General features: G+C 39.1%; 1 pseudogene; it reads right to left on the bottom strand.

Annotated features, from left to right (window-relative positions):
- Positions 1-961: 961 nt before the first annotated feature.
- LOC115506770 overlaps positions 962-23,459 on the bottom strand; it is a 59,251-nt pseudogene continuing 36,753 nt past the window's right edge.

Genomic DNA, 23,459 nt, shown 5'->3' on the forward strand with positions numbered 1-23,459 from the left:
TTCTTTTTCTCTTTTTCTTTTTCTCTTTTTCTTTTTCTGTCTTTCTCTTTCTCTTTTCTCTTTTCATACTTTGTTAGTCATCGTGGCAGATCATACATAGTGATCAAAAAAAGAAACTGGCAAATCCTAAAGCACATACTTCTTAACCTGAGTAACAGGTGAAAACGTTAAGACTATAATTACATTTTCCATTGCAACTTCAGCTTCGGTGCTTTTGCAAGAACTTCTAATGTCTATTTCTAACATAAATCCTTTTCCTCAATACACATGTATTCTCAAAAGAAAACATGTCACAGAAAGTAATGCTTTCCCATATGCTAATGTAATACAATTTTATAAGACTGAAACTTTCGAGTAAACTGAAGTTATGTTTAACAACAAAATAAATACTGCATATGTGGCTAAGTTTTAAATTTCTTAGTGTAAAGGCAGCAGTGAATTTGCATCCTGAAACTAATCTGCACATCCAGTTGCTTTTTTTCTGAAATTTGATAGACATGGTGTCTCACAAAATCATGAAGCACAGTGCTAATGATGCCAGTTTTTTGGCATTAGTCTATGCAAATTTCTCTGATGAAATATTTCCCCAAATGGCATAGGATTTTTTTTAACTTTACCAGAAAAATAAGAAGCTTTTTATCAACCACTCTTCTTAACAAAAGTTATATTACTACCAACTGCTCTTCTAATTATGCTTCAGAAGATTTTTCAAAAGTTAAGACATATCTGATGTTTTTGAATTGCACACCCAAAGAAGATAACTCAATAAAAAACACCAGACGGAAAGATTAATCTTAGTATCAGACCTATTTGGCACATCCTTAATTTTTAGAAGAAAATCAGTACAAGAGAAACTAATATAATTTTCAAAGAATTCATACAAGCCACTCTTAGGACAAGGAGTTTCTAAATGCACAAATGAGGGGCATCTGCTCATTGTACTAGTTATATGCACTTTTCCTCATTGAGTAGCTGATGCTTTCAGGTTTATTTGTGGAACTTTTGTTTGCTTGTAAGAAAGAAAGCATGGACATAGGGCCTGATCTTGTTGATTTCTGTTCCGGAGAATTTTTCCAACACCCCCTTTTCTGGTAAAATTCTAGGACTGGCTCTGTTTGGACTTCGTAAGCCTTTAGTCTCTCAACAGTTCACTCTGGCTTATCATCCTCACACTAAATGAGAGGCTCTCCACTCCAGTCATCAATGCTCACAGTCTTGGGAGGGTTGAAATCGATGTTGTAGACTCAGCCTCTGGCTAGATGAATCCAGCAAGCAGTGAGACATTGCTTAATGACCTCAAAGGCCACGTTCAGATGTACTGCTGTGTCTACTTGGTAAGCTCCATCCAGGGCTTCTGTCTGTGGAAGTGTCCTTGGAAAACCATACAATTGCCAGCTAAATTGGGTGAGGTTTTTTAGCTCATGAAGGTCCGGCCAAGGCATGACATCATCTGGCATGAGCTTCCCTTGGTCAATGAAAGTGTTGGCTAACACACCAACTTCTGTGCCCCAAAGCATGTTGTCTTGGAGCAGGTCCCCGCTGGGGAAATAATTCAGCACCAAGTGTTTTGTGGTGCGCAACAGCACGGTGCTGTTGCTGGATCCAGGTGCTGTCATGATCACTGCGCATATCAACCTCCACCATCAGGGCCCCAGGGAGAGGTTCCAGGCCTGGCTCTCCCTGCTCCGCAGTGGGGAAGGCTGCTGAACGTTTAATCTCATCCCAAAACACCCTCCAATTTGAAACATAAAATTATCTATCCCACCATGCATAAATTTAGTGAGATCCAAATTATAACTGCAAGTGGAGCCCCAGAATTAAGGCCATGAAGTTTTGCCAATTTTGCATTTCAGCAGCTGTTAAAATTAATTCAGTACCTATGCTATAGATGCACAAATGCCAGTTAGTGCCCCTTTACCTTTTTCTTGTATGAATTCATTTAGTAAATGTTGTTTTTACAACTGGGTCAGATTCTGGACCTTTGTTTCTTTTTCTCCTTTCTATATCCACCTTTTCCCTTCTTTTTCTCCTCCTCCTTTGTCTCCTCCTCCTTCTTCTTCCTCTCCTCTTCTCTTTTTTTAAAGTTTTTTTGTTTTAATTCCAGTATAGTTAACACGATATTAGTTTCAGGTGTAAAATACAGTGGTTGAACAATTCCATACAACACCTGGTGCTCATCACAAGAGCACTCCTTAATCCTCATTTCTCTCCCTCTCTTCCTCCCTCCCTCCACTCCTCCCCCCACTCGCTCTCTTTTTCTCTCTCCATATATTTGGAGACATTATCCCTACCCTATTTACTTATAAACTTATTTCTGCAGAGAGCCTCAAATTGGTATCATGACGGTTAGGGGCCTCCCACATCACAATAGTTTTGTTTTTGTTTTTGTTTTTGTTTTGTTTTTTAGGGTTTAAGGACCATGGGCTTAAGTTGAATTTGAATTAATCTCTTGGTATGCTACAAGGGTGTCATTGTCATTTTGTCCACGATTATCCTCAGGATGAGGATCTTTTTTGGTAACAGGCATAGGCAGCAGCAGGAACTAAAGTATCCTGTTAGTCCTAGTGAGCCATTTGCATTTAGGGTTGTGGGCCTCAATAATTCAAATCTTCAAATAGCAACTGATCCTCAAATAGTGACTGTTCTTCCTCCACACAAGTGACCACCTGACCCATTCATATATTGCATATATTTCACAGGGTATAGCTTTTCCCATGAATGCTCTATAGAAAGGGGGACCAATGCCTGGTTGAGATACACAACTGATTGATCACAAGATAAAAGTTATACCCCTGAGCCTAGTGTCAGTAACAGCTAATTCTGAATTTGAAACAAATCATTCATTATAAGACACATAGATGGGTCTGGGCGACAAATATCCCAGGGATACTTTAAAGAGAACATCAATCCCTTATTCCAGTCCACAAATCCCAATTATTTATCAAAACTTCCAGCTTAGAAACTTGGTAGAACACAGCATATGCAACACAAAGGAGGACAGCTCAAAAGGCAAGCCAGCCAGTAAGTAACAGCTCAAATTACATACTTTTCATCAGATAGCAGAGCAAGTTATCAAGCCAAAGCAAGAGAAAAAAAAAGACCCCCAATGGTGGTGGTCATCATCTAGACTACACTACTCACATTGCCAATAGTTGTGCCCACTCTGAAGGCACAGGATAGACCCCTCACCCCAAATAAGGTTCAGATGATGCCACATATGCACCAAGAGCATATTCAAAGGTTTAACATTCACATAATGAGGATTTTGAGGGAGAGCAGGGTAGGCTTCCCAAACAGATCTGAAAATGCCATGACAGAGCAAGAAAAGGAAACTGGCTTGGAGTTTTTATTGTGATTAGGGGGTGGGGCCACGGCAAGTGTCCCTATGCATAATTAGGGTCTTGCATGATTTGAAACCCTCATTATCACCAATGAAGGGTGCACTTCGGCTTTTTATCAGCTTGCCCAAATGTGGGTAGATGATCAAGAGGGAGAGGTGAGGCTTAAAAGCTGTCAGAAGTGTACAATAATATAAAAATGGAGTCAGACAATTGCACCACCCAGATAAGTCAATTAATTGTAACATTAAGGGATTGTACCAAATCTGTTCTGTTTGACTTAGGAAACATTGGATAAGATTGACAACTGTAACTCCTAGTAGAATGATGGGAACCATCTGGAGGAGAGACCTTAGTCAGTTGCAGTCAAACCAGTTAAATATGTAAGCAGAGAAGAGAGTCCAGCAATAACAACATAAAGCTAAAGAGAATCATATCAGTGTCTAGAATGTTAATCTTTGTTCTTTCTGGAGTCACTGGATGTTGGGAGGTTTCTGAGAGTTCTTAAACTAAGATTTGTTTTTGGTCAGCAATTGAGTTATGGGTAATAGTGGCACTCAGTGTTAAATTGACCAGATGTACTATGGATAAGAACTGAGGGAGGGAGACAGAAATTAATATTCTCCACCCTTGTCCACCCAAGGTCAAAGATTTTCTTTTCCCACCAGCCAGGGCTGTTATTCTCTTTCCACAGCCACATGATTGGTATGACTGGTTCCTACAGCAGTTACTTCACCATTTTTTCCAAACCTCCCAATGTATTACTCAAACATATCCATTGTTTTGTATCTATGTGGCTCAGAAATTTATCTGTATTTCTTGTACCATTTGAGATGCTCTCCCACCCTCTGACACATGGGCTATGCCCAGACCACCTTAGAAATTATTACGTCATATTAATAACTATCATCAATATCCACAATTGCCCAAATTCAGTGAGCATAGCCAGACAACTGAAGAAGCATCAGATTAGTCTCCCATCCCCACGATCTTGCTTCTTCCAAGTTCTAGTAGCCTGATTTCCCAGGAGTATGTGTGGAAGCAACAAACAATAGAGTGAGAAGAGTGAATTAAGTGGTTTGGATTTTCTTACAGCCCATCTTGGCTTCCTCCCCCACTCCCCAACCTCATAATTAGGCATTTTATTTAGATGGAAGGTAACCTTCTGAGGAATTACCACACTTAGAGCCCAAACTGCCTATTACAAGTGTGTGTTCCACTGGGAGCTTAGCCTTGGTTATTCAGTTATCTTTTTCATTTTCTCCTTTAAGAGTTTATTTTATCTTTCAATCCATCTACTGCCTGGGAATGATATAGGGCATAAAATGTCCATAGAATGCCTATATAACTTCCCACTATTTGTTATTTTTTGCTATAAAGACAGTACCAATGTCTAATCACATGTTTAGAGAATCAAAATATGCAACATAACCCACCTAAGAGGCATTAAATAGTATGGTCTCCATTTGCTAAGTGGACAGGGATGGTAATGCCATACCCTGAAAAGGTGTCTATGAAGCCAATGCCATATGGCACTCTCAAGAGGAGAGTAGGGGGCTATTATAGTCTATTTGTCAGGACCAGCTAGATCTAGTACCTCTGGATATGTGCCCCAAAGCTCCCTTTGCCACTTGAATGTGTAGCTAGCAGTCTGGGCACATTTGCCAGGCTTCTTGGCCTCATGTACTAGGTCTTGCTTTTTATGTTGAGCCCTGGAATTAGTAGGTCTAGCTTTTGAAGTTCAACCCTGGATTATAGATGAATTACCATACACCGTGCAATGCTATATTCAGATGGATGCTGTATCCAGGTATCCTTTTCTGCATGCTGCAGATTTGATCAGTATGATGGTTACTTTTACGTTATCAACTTGACTGGATCACAGGATGTCCAGATATTTGACTAAATATTATTTCTTGTGTGTTTGTGGTGATATTTCTGAATAAGATTAACAATTGAATTGGTAGACTGAATAAAGCAGATTGCTCTTCCCAGTGTGGGTGGGCATCATTCAATCTGTTGAGGGCCTGAATAGGACAAAAAAGCAGAAGGGAGAAGTTGTCCCCTTTCTGTCATACTGTTTGAGCTGGCACACCAGTCTTCTGCCCTGAGACTGAGACTCATACCATCAGGTCCTCCTGGTTCTCAGGCCTTCAGAGCTTTCCTGGGTCTCTGGCTTCCAGGTGTCAGACTCTGGGACTTCTTAGCCTCCATAATCACTTGAGCCAATTCTTCATAATAAATAAATGAATACATTAATTAGCATCCAATTGGTTTTGTTTTCTGGAGAGAACCCTGATTAATACAGATTTTGGTACTGACAGTGGTTCTAGAGGAATAGATGTTAAGAATAAGTTTTCTGAACTGTTTCAGGGTTACTGGAATTGACTCTTCATACTTACTAGATTTAAAGATGCTCATGACTATTTCTAGTAGTAAAGGGAGCAATGATAGAACATGGCAGGATGTGGCAATACAGATATGCAAAATATCTGTATTGTATATTCCTAATCAATCACTTGATTGATAAGAAGCAAGGAGCTGGGTGACTGCATATATGATGGTTTTGGATATTTTGGGGAAATTGGTAAATATAATGATATTGGCTCATTAGGAGGTTTCTCCTAATGTCACTGGACAAAGTAGTGGGAAAAAAAGGGTGGGCTCAGGGATTTGAATATCCAGCTCAAGCACCACATAAATTATCTGAAAGCTTCTATGTGTGCCCTGAAGAAGACCCTTCTCTCCTTCAGCTTCAGGGCTGAGATTGCTAAAAATAAAACACAGAATTTCATCCAGCAATTACCAGAATTACAACACAAGTTGAACTCCCAGCCTCACAGGGTATCTACTGTTAAAGTCAGGGCATTGATTAGGAAAGAATGGGATATTATAAGTTGGGATGGGAACATATGGGAAGACCTTGATGAAGTTCAGGACATGAAGCCTCTAAATTCTACTGAGTCTGCTTTGCCAGTGAAAATGACCTCCCCACCCCCAGTAATAGCAGGTTTCCCACTCCCAGAGTTAGCAGCCCTTCCACCCCCATCTGAGATTAGTCCTGCATCACCTGAGGAAACTGTAATGTCTTCACCCAGGCAGTGAGTTATGCAAGACAATGCTGATTCTCCTCAAGACTCACTCCCACCACCCATTTGCCTCTAGACCTGTAACTAGATTCACGTCTCAGCAGATCCCTAAAGGTAAGGTACAAAGCATGACCCATGAAGAGATGTGCTACACTCCAAAAGAACTGAACTGCAACTCGAGGTACCACCAGGTTAAACTTACAATGATCCACTGTTATTCTCCAAAATCCATCTGTCTTCCACATAGGCCAAACAGTCAAGTTGATATGTGTGTGTGTGTGTGTGTGTGTGTGCGCGCGCGTGTGTGTGCAGGTCACCAACAGGGGTTGTGGGTCTTGTGCACTTTGCTGCCTTACAATGTTATCTCTACAGAGGCTGAGACTTAATCATCTAGTAGTCATCCTCCTCACAGGTACAACACTGCCAGCTTTTTATAGCTTTTGCCCATAAGTCAGGGAACACACAACAAGGTGCATTCTCAGGGGGTGTTTTCCAGGGCAAACACTGTGGAAATACACTTTGAACAGAGTTCCCTTTTTCATGTATCACTGTAGTACAGTTTTCTTTGGAGCTGCACAGAAGCAGGGGCCTAGTACACCTCAATTGGCCTTGAATTCAGCTGATCTATCTGTGAACCAGGCCCAGGCATCCTCAGGAACCTCAAGGGTACTAAAGCCCCCAAGAGGCCCAAGGTGCTGGAACAGGCCCCATATATGAGACAGCCTGGAGGGTGACAAGACACTTTTTTATGTACTGTGAGATGAGATGCCATAATACCTATCTTACTTTTTCCCTGAATATACCACTTCCAGTTAATAATGGATGCTTTTGTATAATATCTATTTTGTTGGTGTTCTCATTTCTGACCCATTCCATGGTGGGAATATCAGGATGTAACAACATTTCTGTTGCTTTGTTAGTCTCTCAGAGTCCACCAACACCCAATAACAAGCCACTAATAGTCTCTCAAATGTGATCACCTACTGCCTGGTGTTGTTTGGGGGGGGGGGGTGTCCAAAACCCCAGGGAGCACCATTGTCTAGTAGTCAGATCTTTTTGTCACAAACTCCAGTCTGCATAATTGTCAATTACTGACACTTGTAGCTGAAAGGGCTCCTTTACTGCTGAGTGGCCCAAGTGCAAGTCTCCACAGCTTGCTAGATAGTTTCTAGGGCCTGTTGCTGGTCAGGACCACATTAAAAGATGGCTACTTTTTCCTCATATGAAGTATGATGAACTTCAAATACTGAACAAGTCTATCAGATATTGTGTCCCCCTTTTTGTTTGCTGGAGTTTTTAAGGTAATAAGGTTTTATTTATCAGGTTTAGGAATTGTTCTCTGCATTGTTTATAAAAGTTCAAAGTGAAATGTCAAATACCATTGGCTTTTTTCACCAGACACACAGAAATTAATTATATAGTTTCTTTGAGAATCTCTGCCTCAACTAGTTCTTGATTGCCACCCTGGTATCTTTATTGCTTTACAGTAACTACATGACTAGAATCAGGAAGCCAGGAACACTCCTGGTTTTCCATTCACATCACTACCACTATTCTAATTGTGGTATTTCTCAAAAGGGGGATACCCTTAAAATCAAGAAAAGTATGTTACAACCACTTTAGTGGGTATTGGCTCCAAAAGGCCCATATATAAGGTTTTATAAGTCCATTGTCCAGTCTGAGATTTATTTCCAAATGTAATTAATTTGAGGCTGTGTAATTTTCCTGTTGTGCTGTAACAAATTTTCACAAACTCAGTGGCTCAAAACAACACAATTTTATTCTTTTACAGTTCTGGAGGTCAGAATTCTAAAATTAAAGTGTTAGCAGGGCTAACTTTAAGTTTCCTTTTGGAAACTTCAGAGGAAAATCCATTACCTTGCCTTTTCCATATTCTGGAGGCTATCTGAACTCGTTGACTTGTGGCCCCTTCTTCTATCTTCAATACCAGCAGCATAGAGTCTTTTCTCCTCTGACCTTCTGCCTTCCTCTTATAAGGACTATAATGATTCTTATGATCACATTGGGTCCACCTGGATAATCCAGCATAAACTCCCCATCTCAAGATTATTAATTTAATCACACTTGCTTAGTTACCTTTGCCATGAAACATATTCACAGGTGCTGGGGATTAGGATGTGAACATTTTGGGGGCAGGCATCATTTAGCATACCTTACTGGCCATGCTTATGCGTGCTGCCCAGCACCATAGTCTTTGTGTTCCAGTGTCCAAAAGGGTTGACAAGGTTTGGCAACCTTTATTTCCACCATGTTCCCAACACGCTGACCAGTACACAGGTCCTTCAGACCCTCTTAGGGAAGGAAGGACCCTGACCTTTGTTCTAATCTTATTTGTCTTGAAAGTGGTAAGGTCTGGATAAAGAGGTGGTGTTGGATCAACAGTAACTTGAACAGCATAAACTTCAGCAAGGTCCTCTTGGTCCTCTTCCTGTTTGTCCACAGTAAATGCTGAAGCTGGCAAAGGATCATTCCCTACTACAGCCAGGATATTTAAGTTTTGTAGTTCTCTTAGGTTCTGATAGTGAGAGAGTTTCATGGGTGCAATGAACTGAATGTTTATGTGCTCCCAACACTCACATGTTTAAAACCTAATCCCCAATATGATGGCATTTGGAAGTACAGGCTTCAGGATGTGATTAGCTTATGAGAACGGAGCCTTCATGAATGTGACTAGTGTGTTTATAAGAGAGACCCTAGAGAGTTCCCTTGACCCTTCTGTCATGTGAGGCCACAGCAAGAATATGGCAGTCTATAAACCAAGAAAGAGGCTCTCACACCAAATACCAAATATGCTTGCACCTTGACCTTGGACTTTCCAGGCCCTAGAACTGTGAGAAATAAATGTCTGTTGTTTAAGCCACTTAGTCTATAGTGCTTTATTATAGCAGCATGAATAGACTAATACAATGGGCAAATTATCACTTTCTTCCCTGGAGCTCCTCTGGCATAATAGCCTGGTCCACATGGTCCTGTGGTCTAGAACTTCAATTATTGTGGGGTTTTTTTTTGTCTTCATTATCCTAAAAGACATTTTTTTAGTCTTGTGTCCAGGATTCCATTCTGATAGTTTGTTGAACAGAATCTGGAGGCAATCTCCAGGGCACAAGGGAAGATTTTATTGTTCCTGGTAGCCTAGTACTACCAACTGAACAAATCAGTCAATCTGACCCTGGATGAATGTCTCATCTGAACACTCATGTTCTCCGTTACAAATCTAGGCTCAGGTTACAGTGACCATAAGGGAAGTTATAGCTTTCTCTGTTCTCATCCCTGTGTGTTTATCAGATGACAGAAACTCATCTCAGGTAGGCCACAATTTTATCATGTGAAGACACACTGCATCAAGCCCTGATTGGTCTTTACATGTTTTTCCATGCTCATGTCATCAGCCAAGGTGCACATGACTTCAAGCATGGGGTCAGTCTTTGGGTAACCTAGTGATTTCTATCCCCTCTCACCCATCAAAACTAGTATGACTAGTAAAATTCCCTCACCTGCTAATCAAAGGGGCCAAGCCTCTGTAGTTCAATTAGGCTTTTGCTCCAACATACCTCTAATTTCCCATATTTCCTAGTCATTGTAAGAGTGGACCTTAGCACATCTGTGAGTATCTGACAACTCTTGATTACCAGGGAATACTTTACCTGTGCCTATAGCTAATGATCAGAGGGAAGTAGTTTTACTTTCCCAGTAGCACAGGAGGGTGAGTAACAACCATGGAATACTTTTTAGCTTTATGAGGCCCCCTCCTCTTATCTCTAACTGTAACTACTAATGCAAATCATTAGGGTTCTCATCATCATGATGGTCAAGCACCAGTTGTCTACCTTTCCCTGAGCAGTTCAGTAACTAGGTCTGCTATTGCCCATCAAGCTCCTGTTCCATATCTGGTTAATCAACCAGAGGAGTCTCACCTATCCTTTGTTCTAAACGGGCATTTAACCCTTATAGGCCTCTAAGAGGAGGGAGTTAAAAGTCTAAATGGAGTCAATCTGCCAGGAGCAGGGCAGGGGGACCAAAGTTCCCTGTAGTATCAACTTCTCTGACTGTAAGAATTACAAATTTTCTATCAGGAACATACCAATTTTTAGTTTGCAACTGACAGCAGTTTTTCGTTGACTTTCAGAGGGATTCAATGTTGTGAAGCTGCTATTATTTCAAGAAACTTTTCCTGGCAAGCAGACCTTGAATTTTGTTGGGGCTTATCAGTCACTCCTACTAGCAGGCAGCCAAGGCCACTGAGAATGAGATCTTTAATTTGCCAACCAACAAAACGTTCATATATAGTGAAAACTCTGGATATCAGAGGAATTTTCTAATACTTTATAAGCATTCAAATTTCAAACACGTATCACATTTCAATCCAAGTACACATTTTTACAATGGTACACACTATGAACCATCCTGAACCTTACTCACAAACTTTTTTTACATCTTTCCATGCCAAGTTTTCCCACAATTATGTGCTTTCTTTTCTTTTCTTTTCTTTTCTTTTCTTTTCTTTTCTTTTCTTTTTCTTTTCTTCTCTTTTTTCTTTTTGTTTTTTTAACAGAAACACAGAACAAAGAGCTTTAAAATACGCACTTCTGGATTTACACTATAGCCAAAAGCTCAAGGAGTAGGGGAAAGGGTGGCACAATAAACATATCCTTGCATTTACTTTTGGTTTTAAGGTCTCAACAAATGCACTTTTAATAAAAACAAAACACCAATTGAGCAGCTGGTTTTGATCTTACTTCTAGCCACTCGACCTCCAAACATTTATCAACAGGTAACATTACTGAATCCCTGAGTGTCCTATCTCCTAACTGAGCTCACACAGCCCCTGTGGGAAGACCCTGACTCCTCTCCCTTGCCCACTTCTTAGGCCAAGGGCTGCACTACCTGAACACGAGATGTCTTATCCTTCCTAACATGTCCTATATAATCCCTTAGTAGGGGAACCTTACTTTCCCTTTTGTGCACTACATAGGTGAGAACATGAGCTACCAGATGCCAGGGAAATCTTTAATTTTTATTTTTTAATGTTTATTTATTTTGGGGAGAGAGAGAGACAGAGTGTGAGCAGGGGAGGGGCAGAGAGAGATGGAGACACAGAATCTGAAGCAGGCTCCAGGCTCCAAGCTGTCAGCACAGAGCCTAAGGTGGGGCTGGAACTCACGGACCACAGGATTATGGCCTGAATGGAAGTCAGACGCTTAACTGACTGAGCCACCCAGGTGCCCCCAGGAAATCTATCTTACCTCCTAACCTGGCCTGTGTGGCCCCATGTTTTCTAAAAGGACAATTTAAATTTACCACCCCTACAATGACAGAATTTGTCAGGCTCACTATTAAAACAAGGCAAGGCCAAAGTCAAGGCCTGATTACTCTGACCTGAAAAGATGTAATGAGACACTTTTAGATTTAGAAAGTTTATTACTCATGTAGATAGTGAAAGAAAGTTTAGCCAAAGGTGCCAGTAACCTGTGGTCTTTGTTCCACGCATCAAAAAGGATAACAGAAATAAAACGGCCAGGAGACTACAACACAAGTTGTAGGGGGAGCCAAATCTACACAGCAGCTAAGTGACTTTATATTCCCCAGCTCTGAGGAACACAGGACAGAAAGCTTCCTATCTCCTCAATCAGGGAGGAGAGGAGAAATTGTCCCCTGACATCCTCCTAGGGGAGATAGGAATGTGAGTAAGGGTCCTTGTAGCAGCTCCCATGGCCTCCCATTCTCTTGTGTTCTGAGAAGATCACAAGATGTTCTTCTAGAACTCAGATTAGCTGTGGTTTAGGCCTTTGCCTATATGGATACATGAAAGGGCACAAGGACACCATGATAGAGCCATTCCCCTATGATTAAGAATCAAAGATGTGACCCCAGTGACTGATAAAATTACAAAGTATATTTAGAACTTTCACATTCATAATGAGACATATTCCCTCATTTTCCTTCTCCTTTGCCCACTCATTCAATTTATTTCACTGTCTCCCCTTTCTCTTATCCCTCCCTTTTCATCACTCCATAAAGACTTCAAATTCAGTAGGTATAGTCCTTTGTTATGCTATTGTTAGTGCGAGATTATGAGACCCAGACTGTGAGAACTTTGAGGGGAAGGACCCCATTCCAGTGGCCTTTTCATATTTAGTAGATGGCACATTGCATGAAATATGGTAGACCTATTTGTTTAATTAAAATTAATTTTGGTGTTAATACTGATAGGAAAAATATCCCTTCTAATGTATAGTAGAGATTTTTTTTTCCTCTGTAGATGTCTTGCTTGTGTATCAGGTTCCTTAGTGTATTAGGTGCTATATAAATTCTCTTAGGCAGCTCTGAGGTGTTTGAGGACCAGAAACTGGACTCGTTTTTTTATTCCTATCTACACAGGGACCAGCTTAGTGCTCAACACATAATATGACATTAAGAAGTATTTCAGCCATTTTAATAACCCATGCCATCTTCATGGTTTTTGTTCTCATCTACATATGACCTGTACTTAATATTTTTAATTAAATCAAGGTAACTCTAAAAATAAATAGTCTGGGGATTAAATTATATAATGACATAAAATTTGAAAAGTTAATATATCTACACCTACACCAGCCCAAGAATGTCCTCAAAGAATATACCCTCCAACCTTATGGATTCTTCAAGTGTTCACCTACCAGTGCCAGGCCCATTTAGGGATTAGTATTCCCAGTCCTAAGGCCTCCTTAGGGGATGCTCCTGATAGAGCCACTAGAGAAATCAGAAAGAACTGTTTCTGAAGCTAGAAAAGAACTTAGCACTTCCCTGCCTTGATCTCAGAATTTTTCTGAGTTTGGTCAGGCAGTGAAGGTGGAGGATAAGGAAGAGAACAAGGAAGTCATCTTGGCTTACTCTCCTTGAGGGTGAAGACATTCAACTTTATGCCTCTAAGGTTCTAAGAAAGATCAGCCTGGTAGATGCTTCTAAAAAACGAGGCATTTGCAAGTCAAAATTCACAACTCTGAAGAGAACCTGCCAAATTCCAAGCTCCCCTCTACACACCTTCCCCAGAGAAATTACCCAACCAGGTCCTCAAGGATAGAGTGACACCAAGAGGCTCTATATGCTAGAAGGAAGATAGATCCAAGATTCCTTTCTAGACTCTAATCCAGAATAGTGTCTAAAAACCTAGTATTAACAGAAAGAACAGAAGACTTGTGAGAGAAAAGAAAGCTTGAAGGTAGAAAATGAGTCAGTCAATAAACCTCACTTTTTTAAAGTACAAAACTGTGGCTTTAGTGACTTCAAAAAGCAGAAGCATCTGTAGACACATTGCATAGAAACTTGAGCACACATACACACACTACCTCACACATTCAAAGAATGTACAGAAATCCGTATTAACATACAACTAATCTTGTGATATTTAAAGAAAAAGGAACAAATTTTTCTCTTTGGCTAAAATAGATAATACAGCGAATGCATGTAATGATTTCCAATATACTAAGCACTTAATGTATATTCTCTCTTTTATTCCTCACAAAAAAGCTTTAAAGAAAATATTATTATCCCATTTTATAAATGAGAAACTGAGACCGATAAATCTTGAGTGGCTTGTTCCAGTCAAATCCATAGCTATTTTATTTAACAATTACAAGAATACAGTCTCTCATTTAATTAAGGTTGACTTTGGCACAAAAACAGACACATAGACCAATGGAATAGGATAGAAACCCCAGAACTAGACCCACAAACGTATGGCCAACTCATCTTTGACAAAGCAGGAAAGGACATCCAATGGAAAAAAAGACAGTCTCTTTAACAAATGGTGCTTGGAGAATTGGACAGCAACATGCAGAAGGTTGAAACTAGACCACTTTCTCACACCATTCACAAAAATAAACTCAAAATGGATAAAGGACCTGAATGTGAGACAGGAAAACATCAAAACCCTAGAGGAGAAAGCAGGAAAAAACCTCTCTGACCTCAGCCGCAGCAATTTCTTACTCGACACATCCCCAAAGGCAAGGGAATTAAAAGCAAAAATGAACTATTGGGACCTCATCAAGATAAAAGCCTTCTGCACAGCAAAGGAAACAACCAACAAAACTAAAAGGCAACCAACGGAATGAGAAAAGATATTTGCAAATGACATATCGGACAAAGGGCTAGTCTCCAAAATCTATAAAGAGCTCACCAAACTCCACACCCAAAAAACAAATAATCCAGTGAAGAAATGGGCAGAAAACATGAATAGACACTTCTCTAAAGAAGACATCCGGATGGCCAACAGGCACATGAAAAGATGCTCAACGTCGCTCCTCATCAGGGAAATACAAATCAAAACCACACTCAGATATCACCTCACGTCAGTCAGAGTGACTAAAATGAACAAATCAGGAGACTATAGATTCTGGAGAGGATGTGGAGAAATGGGAATCCTCTTGCACTGTTGGTGGGAATGCAAATTGGTGCAGCCACTCTGGAAAGCAGTGTGGAGGTTCCTCAAAAGATTAAAAATAGACCTACCCTATGACCCAGCCATCGTACTGCTAGGAATTTACCCAAGGGATACAGGAGTACTGATGCATACAGGCACTTGTACCCCAATGTTTATAGCAGCACTCTAAACAATAGTCAAATTATGGAAAGAACCTAAATGTCTATCAACTGATGAATGGGTAAAGAAATTGTGGTTTATATACACAATGGAATACTACGTGGCAATGAGAAAGAATAAAATATGGCCCTTTGTAGCAACGTGGATGGAACTGGAGAGTATTATGCTAAGTGAAATAAGCCATACTGAGAAAGACAGATACCATATGTGTTCACTCTTATGTGGATCCTGAGAAACTTAACAGAAACCCATGGGGGAGGGGAAGGAAAAAAAAAGAGGTTAGAGTGGGAGAGAGCCAAAGTTAAGAGACTCTTAAAAACTGAGAACAAACTAAGGGTTGATGGGGGGTGGGAAGGACGGGAGGGTGGGTGATGGGTATTGAGGAGGGCACCTTTTGGGGTGATCACTGGGTGTTGTATGGAAACCAATTTGACAATAAATTTCATATATTGAAAAAATAATAAATGGCTATACAGTTGAAAAAAAATTAAGGTTGACTAATTTTCCCTGGTTTCTTTTCTTTTTAAAACTGATATAGGGGGCGCCTGGGTGGCGTAGTCGGTTAAGCGTCCGACTTCAGCCAGGTCACGATCTCGCGGTCCGTGGGTTCGAGCCCCGCGTCAGGCTCTGGGCTGATGGCTCAGAGCCTGGAGCCTGTTTCCGATTCTGTGTCTCCCTCTCTCTCTGCCCCTCCCCCGTTCATGCTCTGTCTCTCTCTGTCCCAAAAATAAATAAACGTTGAAAAAAAAAATTTTAAAATTGATATAGCTGTAAATCCTTTTCATCCTATCTCCTCATGTTTTTTAGCCAGTTATTCCCAGATCTACCCCTAAGATCTCTGCAAATATACCAGTAAGTCTCAGAAAAATAATAAATATTTTAAAATATTTTAAAGAGAGAAATAATTATTTTAATTTCATGATGCCTTCTAATTAAAGTACAGATAGAAGAGGGAACTTTACTAACAATTGGCTGCTGCAGCAGCGTCAGCTAAAGTGTTGCAACTTTTTCCATTACTTCCTCATTATACTTCCTAATCCAATTGTTTGAATGGATCCTACTTCTTTATTTCTCAACAGTCCCCCATGCTTTCATAATCCATCCTTCATCTGGCCATACTAAATGTTTCTATATTCTTTGAAACCATATGCTTTCATTCACTTCCACACCTCCATACCCACACCTCATCACCCTTTTCCCTTTACTCTTTTTCTTTTTTTTCAACTTTACTTAGGTATAACTGATATTAAACATTGCTAAGATATTCAAAATGTACAGCATGATGATTTATGTATACACTGTAAAAGGATTCTCCCCCTATCCCCCATCGAGTTAATGAATACCTCACATAAATCCATCAGCTCACACATTTACTACCTTTTTGGAGAGAACATTTAAGTTTTACTTTCTTAGAAATTTCAATTATACAATACAGTGTTATCAACTCTAGTCATCATGCTATACATTAGATCTTTAGACCTTATTGATCTTATAACTGAAAGTGTGTACCCTCTTACCAAACTCTCCCGATTTCCCCTACCCAAAGCCAACTTTTCTATTCTGTTTCTATGAGTTATAATTTCTTTTTTCTTTTTCTTTTCTATTTTCAAAAATTCCACACATAAGTAACACCATGTAGTATTTGTTTTTCTCTGTCTGGCTTATTTCACTTAGCATAATGCCCTCCAGGGTCAACCATGGTGTCACAAATGGCAAGATTTCCTCCTTTTTAAAGCTGAATAATACTCCATTGTATATATACATGATCCCACATTTGCTTGATCCATTCATCCACAGACAGACACTTAGGTTGTTTCTATACATTGGCCATGGCTGCAATGAACATGGGAGTACAGATACCTCTTTAAGATACCTGGTTTTATTTCCTATGGATGTATACCTAGAAGTAGGATTGCTGGATCATAGGGTAGTCCTTGAGGAATCTCCATAGTGTTTTCCATAGTGACTGTTCCAATTTAAATTCCCACCAACACTGCAAGATTTCTCTTTTATCTACATTCTCACTAGAGTTTCTGATCTGTTGTCTCTTTGATAATAGCCATCCTAACAGGTCTGAGGTTATATCACATTGTGGTTTTGTCTTTTATTTCCCTGATAATTTGTGATGTTGGGCACCTTTTCATGTACACACTCTAGCCATTTGTATGTCTTCTTTGAAAAAATGTCTATTCCAATCTTTTGCCCAATTTTTGGGGGGTTATTAACTTGATTTCTATTCAGTAGTAGGAGTTCCTTATATTTTGGATATTAACTCTTTATCAAGTAGTTTGCAAATATTATTTCTCATTCCATTGGTTGCATTTTCATTTTATTGACAGTTTCTTTTGCTAAGCAGAAGCTTTTTAGTTTGATGTATTCCCACTTATTTTTGCATTTGTGGCCTTCACTTTTGGTGTCAAATTAAAAAAAAATCATTGTTAAAACCAATGTCAAAGAATTGACCCCATATGTTTTCTTATAAGTGTATTATAACTTCAGGTATTACATTTAAGTCTTTCATCCACTTGAGATTTTTGTTTATGGTGTAAGATGGGTCCAGTTCCTTCCTTCCTTCCTTCCTTCCTTCCTTCCTTCCTTCCTTCCTTTCTTTCTTTCTTTCTTTCTTTCTTTCTTTCTTTCTTTCTTTTTGCATGGGACTATCCAGTTTACCAACACCATTTATTAAAGAGACTATCCTTTCCCCATTGTATGTTCTTGGGTCCTGTTGTAAATTAATTGACCACATATGTGTGGGTTTATTTCTGGGCTCTCTACTTCATTAATCTATATGTCTGTTTTTATGACAACAGCATACTGTTTTCAGTACTACAGTTTCATAAAATAACTTGAAATCAGGCATTGTGATGCCTCCAGGTTTATTCTTCATTCTCAAGATTGTTTTGACTATTTAGGTTGTTTTTTTTTTTTTGTAGTTCCATACAAATTTTAGGATTTTTTTTCCTACTTCTGTGAATAACATTGGAATTTTGGTAGATATGCTCTGAATCTGGAGATGCTTGATTAATTCCTAAGTATTTTATTCTTTTTGATACAATTGCAAATGAGATTATTTCACTTTCTCTATCCTATTGTTTGTTGCTACTGTATAGAAATGCAACTGATTTTTGTATACTGATTTTGTATCCTGCAACTTTACTGAATTCACAGATTTGTTCTCACAAAGTTTTGGTGGAGTTTTAGCGTTTTCTATATATAATATGTCACCTGCAAAAATAGATAATTTTATTTCTTCCTTTCTGATTTAGACGCCTTGTTTATTTTCATATATCTATTTATTTTGCCTAATTATTATGGCTAGGACTTTCAATACTATGTTGAAAATACTGGTGAGATTGGGCACTCTGATCTCAGAGGAAAAGCTTTCAGCTTTCCACCATTGACTATGATGTTACATGTGGCCTTGTCATATATGGCCTTTATTATGTTGAGATACATTTCTAGTATACATAATTTGTTGAGAGTTTTCATTACAAAAGAATGTCAGATTTTGTCAAAAATTCTTTCTGCATCTATTGAAACTATCATGTTTTTATTCTTTACTTTGTTAATGTGGTGTATCACACTTACTGATTTGCATATATTGAAACATCTTTGCATCCATGGATAAATTCCACTTGATCATTGTATACAATCTTTTTTAATGTGCTGTTGGATTCAATTTGATAACATTTTGTTGAGGATTTTTACATTTGTTTTGAACAGAGATACTAGCCTTTAATTATATTTTCTTGTTAGTGTCTTTGTATGGCTTTGGTATCAAGGTAATGCTGACTTTATAAAATGAGTCTGGAAGTGTTCCTTCCTCTTCTATTTTTGGAAGAGTTTGAGAAGAATTAATGATGTCATAAGGTCCTGGACATTTCTTTCCTGGGATGTTTTTGATTACTGATTTTATCTCTTTACTAATAATTGGCCTGTTCAGATTATCTATTTCGTCATGATTCAGTATTTGTAGATTGTTTCTAATAATTTATCCACTTCTATGTTGCCCAATTTGTTGGCATATAGTTACTCATAGTAGTCTCTTGTGATCCTTTGGTATGAGTTGTAATACCTTTCCTTTCATTTATAATTTTATTTATTTGAATCCTCTTTTTCTTTTATCTAAAATTTTGTCAATTTTATCCTTTAAAAAAACAGCTCTTAATTGACCTTTTTTTTTTGTACTATTTATTTCTGCTTTTATATTTGTTATCATCTTTCTTCTACTAACTTTGGGCCTAGCTTGTTCTTTTTCTAGTTAACTGAGGTATCAAGTTAGGTTGTTTATTTGTGATCTTTCTTTTTTCTTAATGTAGACATTTATCATTATAAATTTCCCTTTCAGAATAGCTTTTGCTAAGTCCCATAAGTTTTAGTGTTTCCTTTTTTTTTCTGGTCTGAAGATATTTTTTTATTTCTCTTTTTATTCCTTCCTAGACCTACTGGTTGTTCAGTAGCATGCTGTTTAGTTTCTACATATTTGTGAGTTTTCCTCTTGTAGTTGATTTCTAGTTTCATACAATTGTGGTTGGAAAAGATGCTTGATATGATTACAATCTTCCTAATTTGATTAAGACTTGTTCCATGACCCAATATACAGTCTATCCTGGGACCATGCCATGTGCACTTGAGAAGAATATGTATTCTGTTGCTGTTGGATAGAATGTTCTGTAAATGTATTTTAGGTATGTGAGAAGTAAGGGAGGTGACTCATTTTCAGAAATACCAAATAAAAGCTGTGATGTCTAGTTAACAATAGGTTTACAACCTATTGGAAATATGTACGAACCTCCCCCTCTCAACAATGGAGTTCCAAACCCTTAGACACTATCCTTCCTGGTTCTTCTTCCCCTCTCCATTTCATGGGCTTTGCAATGATTGTACACCAAAGAACAAAGAGAAGAGGGACTGAAAGTCTCTGCTTTACCTCAGGGAATGTACATTTGTTCCAACCAGACTACTTTTTGTGTTACATGGGCATAGGCAGCGTCCAGGTAAGGCTGCAACCTCTATAATGCTCAGCCAGTGAAGAATCAGGGGAGGAACTTGCAAGATAGGAAATAAATTGTCTGCTGTAACTTCCCTGAGTGTGCCTGTCAGACACCCACTCTTGCAAGAACTTTGATTAAAGCCTCACTTCACTGTGCTCCAAGTCTCTACATCCCTCTTTGATTGGGTTGATGGGCTTATTTCTAAAAATTTGGGGACTCATCTGAGGTTCACCTGGACCCATGGGTCCAGGTCCTCCTGCTAGAGGGGAGACGTGTCCCACCCCACTTTGGGTGGCCTTTCCATGGGAGGTCCCCTTCCCCCTGCGGTATCCATGGAGCTGGAGACTTTTTACCTTTGGAGACAGAAGAAGTGATGGTGGGAAAGGGCAAAAGACAGGCACCGTGGCGACCTGGTAACTCCATGCAAGGACCAAGGCAGGAAAATTGAACTATAAGTACTGCCTTGGGGGTTGGGAAATCCTCAGAGGCTGAGTATGTGTGACTGAGATGATAGGAAGTGAATGCAGAGACTTGATTCACAATTCCATTCTCCTGCAAGGGAAACTGGTAGAGACAGATACAATGGGTTCTGGAGAGTGCCAGAAACCTCCATTAATGGGAATTGAGTGCCCAGGGAAACTCAGGAGCAGTAACTAGCTTGGTTGAGGATGGAGAAAAAAATTCCAGGCCTAGGGGTAAGGGAAGAGACACCCAGAAAGATGTGGAGTCTCTTTGGATTACCCCAGATAGTCCACTGGAGGTAAAGTCACAGTGCTGGGAGGATGCTTTTGGTCTACTGGTTTGGATCCAAATCTCAGGAGGGAACTGGAACAACGTGAAAAACACAGAGAACTTCCCTCTTCTCTCCACAGGCTTGGGAAAGGGTTCTAAGTTATTCCCATCTAGGAGGTCCCATTGAGACAGGGAGAAATTGGATTTGTCAATGCTTCCCCCACAGCAGTACAGAGGTGAAGAATTTCAAGAAGGAAATAAAATCACTGTTGGAAGATCTATTGTGTTTGGCAGATCAGGACGATCAGTTTTGGGGACCTAATATTTATTCTTGGGCTGAGCTGATGTCTATCATGAATATCCTATTTACTGGAGAGGAAAGAGGAATGATCAGGAGGGCTGCAATGCCTATTTGGGAGAAGGAACACCCACCCAATCAGAGTGTTCAGCCAGCTGAACAGAAGTTTCCCAGTGTAGACCCTGATTGGGACAATAATGATCCTGGGATCAGGGTTAGGATGCAGGATTTAAAAGAGCTAATAATCAAAGGGATCAGGGAATCATCTCTAAGATATGAGAATGTCGCAAAGGCTTTTGAGATATGGCAGGAGAAGGAGGAAACTCCAACTGCTTTCTTACAGAGGCTTACGGATCAAATGAGGAAATATTCAGGCCTAGATCTGGAGGCTCCAGTGGGGCAGGGTCTCCTGAAGATGAATTTTATCACTAGAAGTTGGCCTAATATTGCCAGAAAATTACAGAAGATGGATGAGTGACTACTAAAGAATGAATGGGTTAACCAGGCAATTAGAGAAGAAATTTTAAAAAATATATGGAAACAAATGAAGATGAAAATACAACAATCCAAATGCTTGTTGGGATGTAGCAAAGGCAGTCCTGAGAGGAAAATACATTGCAATCCAGGCCTATCTCAAGAAACAAGAAAAATCCCAAATACAAAATCTAACAGCACACCTAAAGGAAATAGAAGCAGAACAGCAAAGACACCCCAAACCCAGCAGAAGAAGAGAAAGAATAAAGAACAGAGCAGAAATAAACAATATAGAATATAAAAAAAACTGTAGAGCAGATCAATGAAACCAAGAGTTGTTTTGTTTTGTTTTTTTTTTTGAAAAAATAAACAAAATTGATGAACCTCTAGCCAGGTTTCTCAAAAAGAAAAGAGAAATAACCCAAATAGATAAAATCATGAATGAAAATGGAATCATTACAACCAATCCCTCAGAAATACAAGCAATTATCAGGGAATACTATGAAAGATTATATGCCAACAAACTGGACAGCCTGGAAGAAATGGACAAATTCTTAAGCACCCAAACACTTCCAAAACTCAAACAGGAAGAAATAGAAAACTTGAACAGACCCATAAACAGCAAAGAAATTGAATCCTTTATCAAAAATCTCCCAACAAATAAGAGTCCAGGACCAGATGACTTCCCTGGGGAATTCTACCAGACTTTTAAAGCAGAGATAATACCTATCTTTCTCAAGCTGTTCCAAAAAATAGAAAGGGAAGGAAAACTTCCAGACTCATTCTATGAAGCCAGTATTACTTTGATTCCTAAACCAGACAGAGACCCAGCAAAAAAAAAAAAGAGAAGTACAGGCCAATATCCCTGATGAAAATGGATGCAAAAATTCACAATAAGATACTAGAAAATAGAATTCAACAGCATATAAAAAGAATTATTCACCATGATCAAGTGGGATTCATTCCTGGGATGCAGGGCTGGTTCAACATTCACAAATCAATCAATGTGATACATCACATTGATAAAAGAAAAGAACCATATGATCCTGTCAATTGATGCAGAAAAAAGCATTTGCCAAATTCATCATCATTTCTTAATAAAAACCCTCGAGAAAGTCGGGATAGAAGGAACATACGTAAACATCATCAAAGCCCTTTATGAAAAGCCCACAGTTAATATCATCCTCAATGGGGAAAAACTGAGATCCTTCCCCCTGATATCAGGGACATGACAGGGATGTCCACTCTCACTGCTGTTGTTTCACATAGTGTTGGAAGTGCTAGCATCAGCAATCAGACAACAAAAGGAAATCAAAGGCATCAAAATTGGCAAAGATGAAGTCAAGCTTTCACTTTTTGCAGATGACATGATATTATACATGGAAAACCCGATAGACTCCACCAAAAGTCTGCTAGAACTGATACACGAATTCAGCAAAGTCGCAGGGTACAAAATCAATGTACAGAAATCAGTTGCATTCTTATACACTAATAATGAAGCAAAAGACAAATAAAGGAACTGATCCCATTCACAATTGCACCAAGAAGTATAAAATACCTAGGAATAAACCTAACCAAAGATGTAAAAGATCTGTATGCTGAAAAGTATAGAAAGCTTATGAAGGAAATTGAAGAAGATATAAAGAAATGGAAAAACATTCCGTGCTCATGGATTGGAAGAATAAATATTGTTAAAATGTCAATACTACCCAAAGCTATCTACACATTCAATGCCATCCCAATCAAAATTGCACCACCATTCCTCTCTCTCGAAGCTAGAACAAGCAATCCTAAAATTTGTATGGAACCACAAAAGAGCCCGAATAGCCAAAGTAATGTTGAAGAAGAAGACCAAAGTGGGAGGTATCACAATCCCAGACTTTAGCCTCTACTACAAAGCTGTAATCATCAAGACAGCATGGTATTGGCACAAAA

The sequence above is a fragment of the Lynx canadensis genome, chromosome X, assembly GCF_007474595.2.
Source record: "Lynx canadensis isolate LIC74 chromosome X, mLynCan4.pri.v2, whole genome shotgun sequence".
Lineage (NCBI taxonomy): Eukaryota > Metazoa > Chordata > Mammalia > Carnivora > Felidae > Lynx > Lynx canadensis.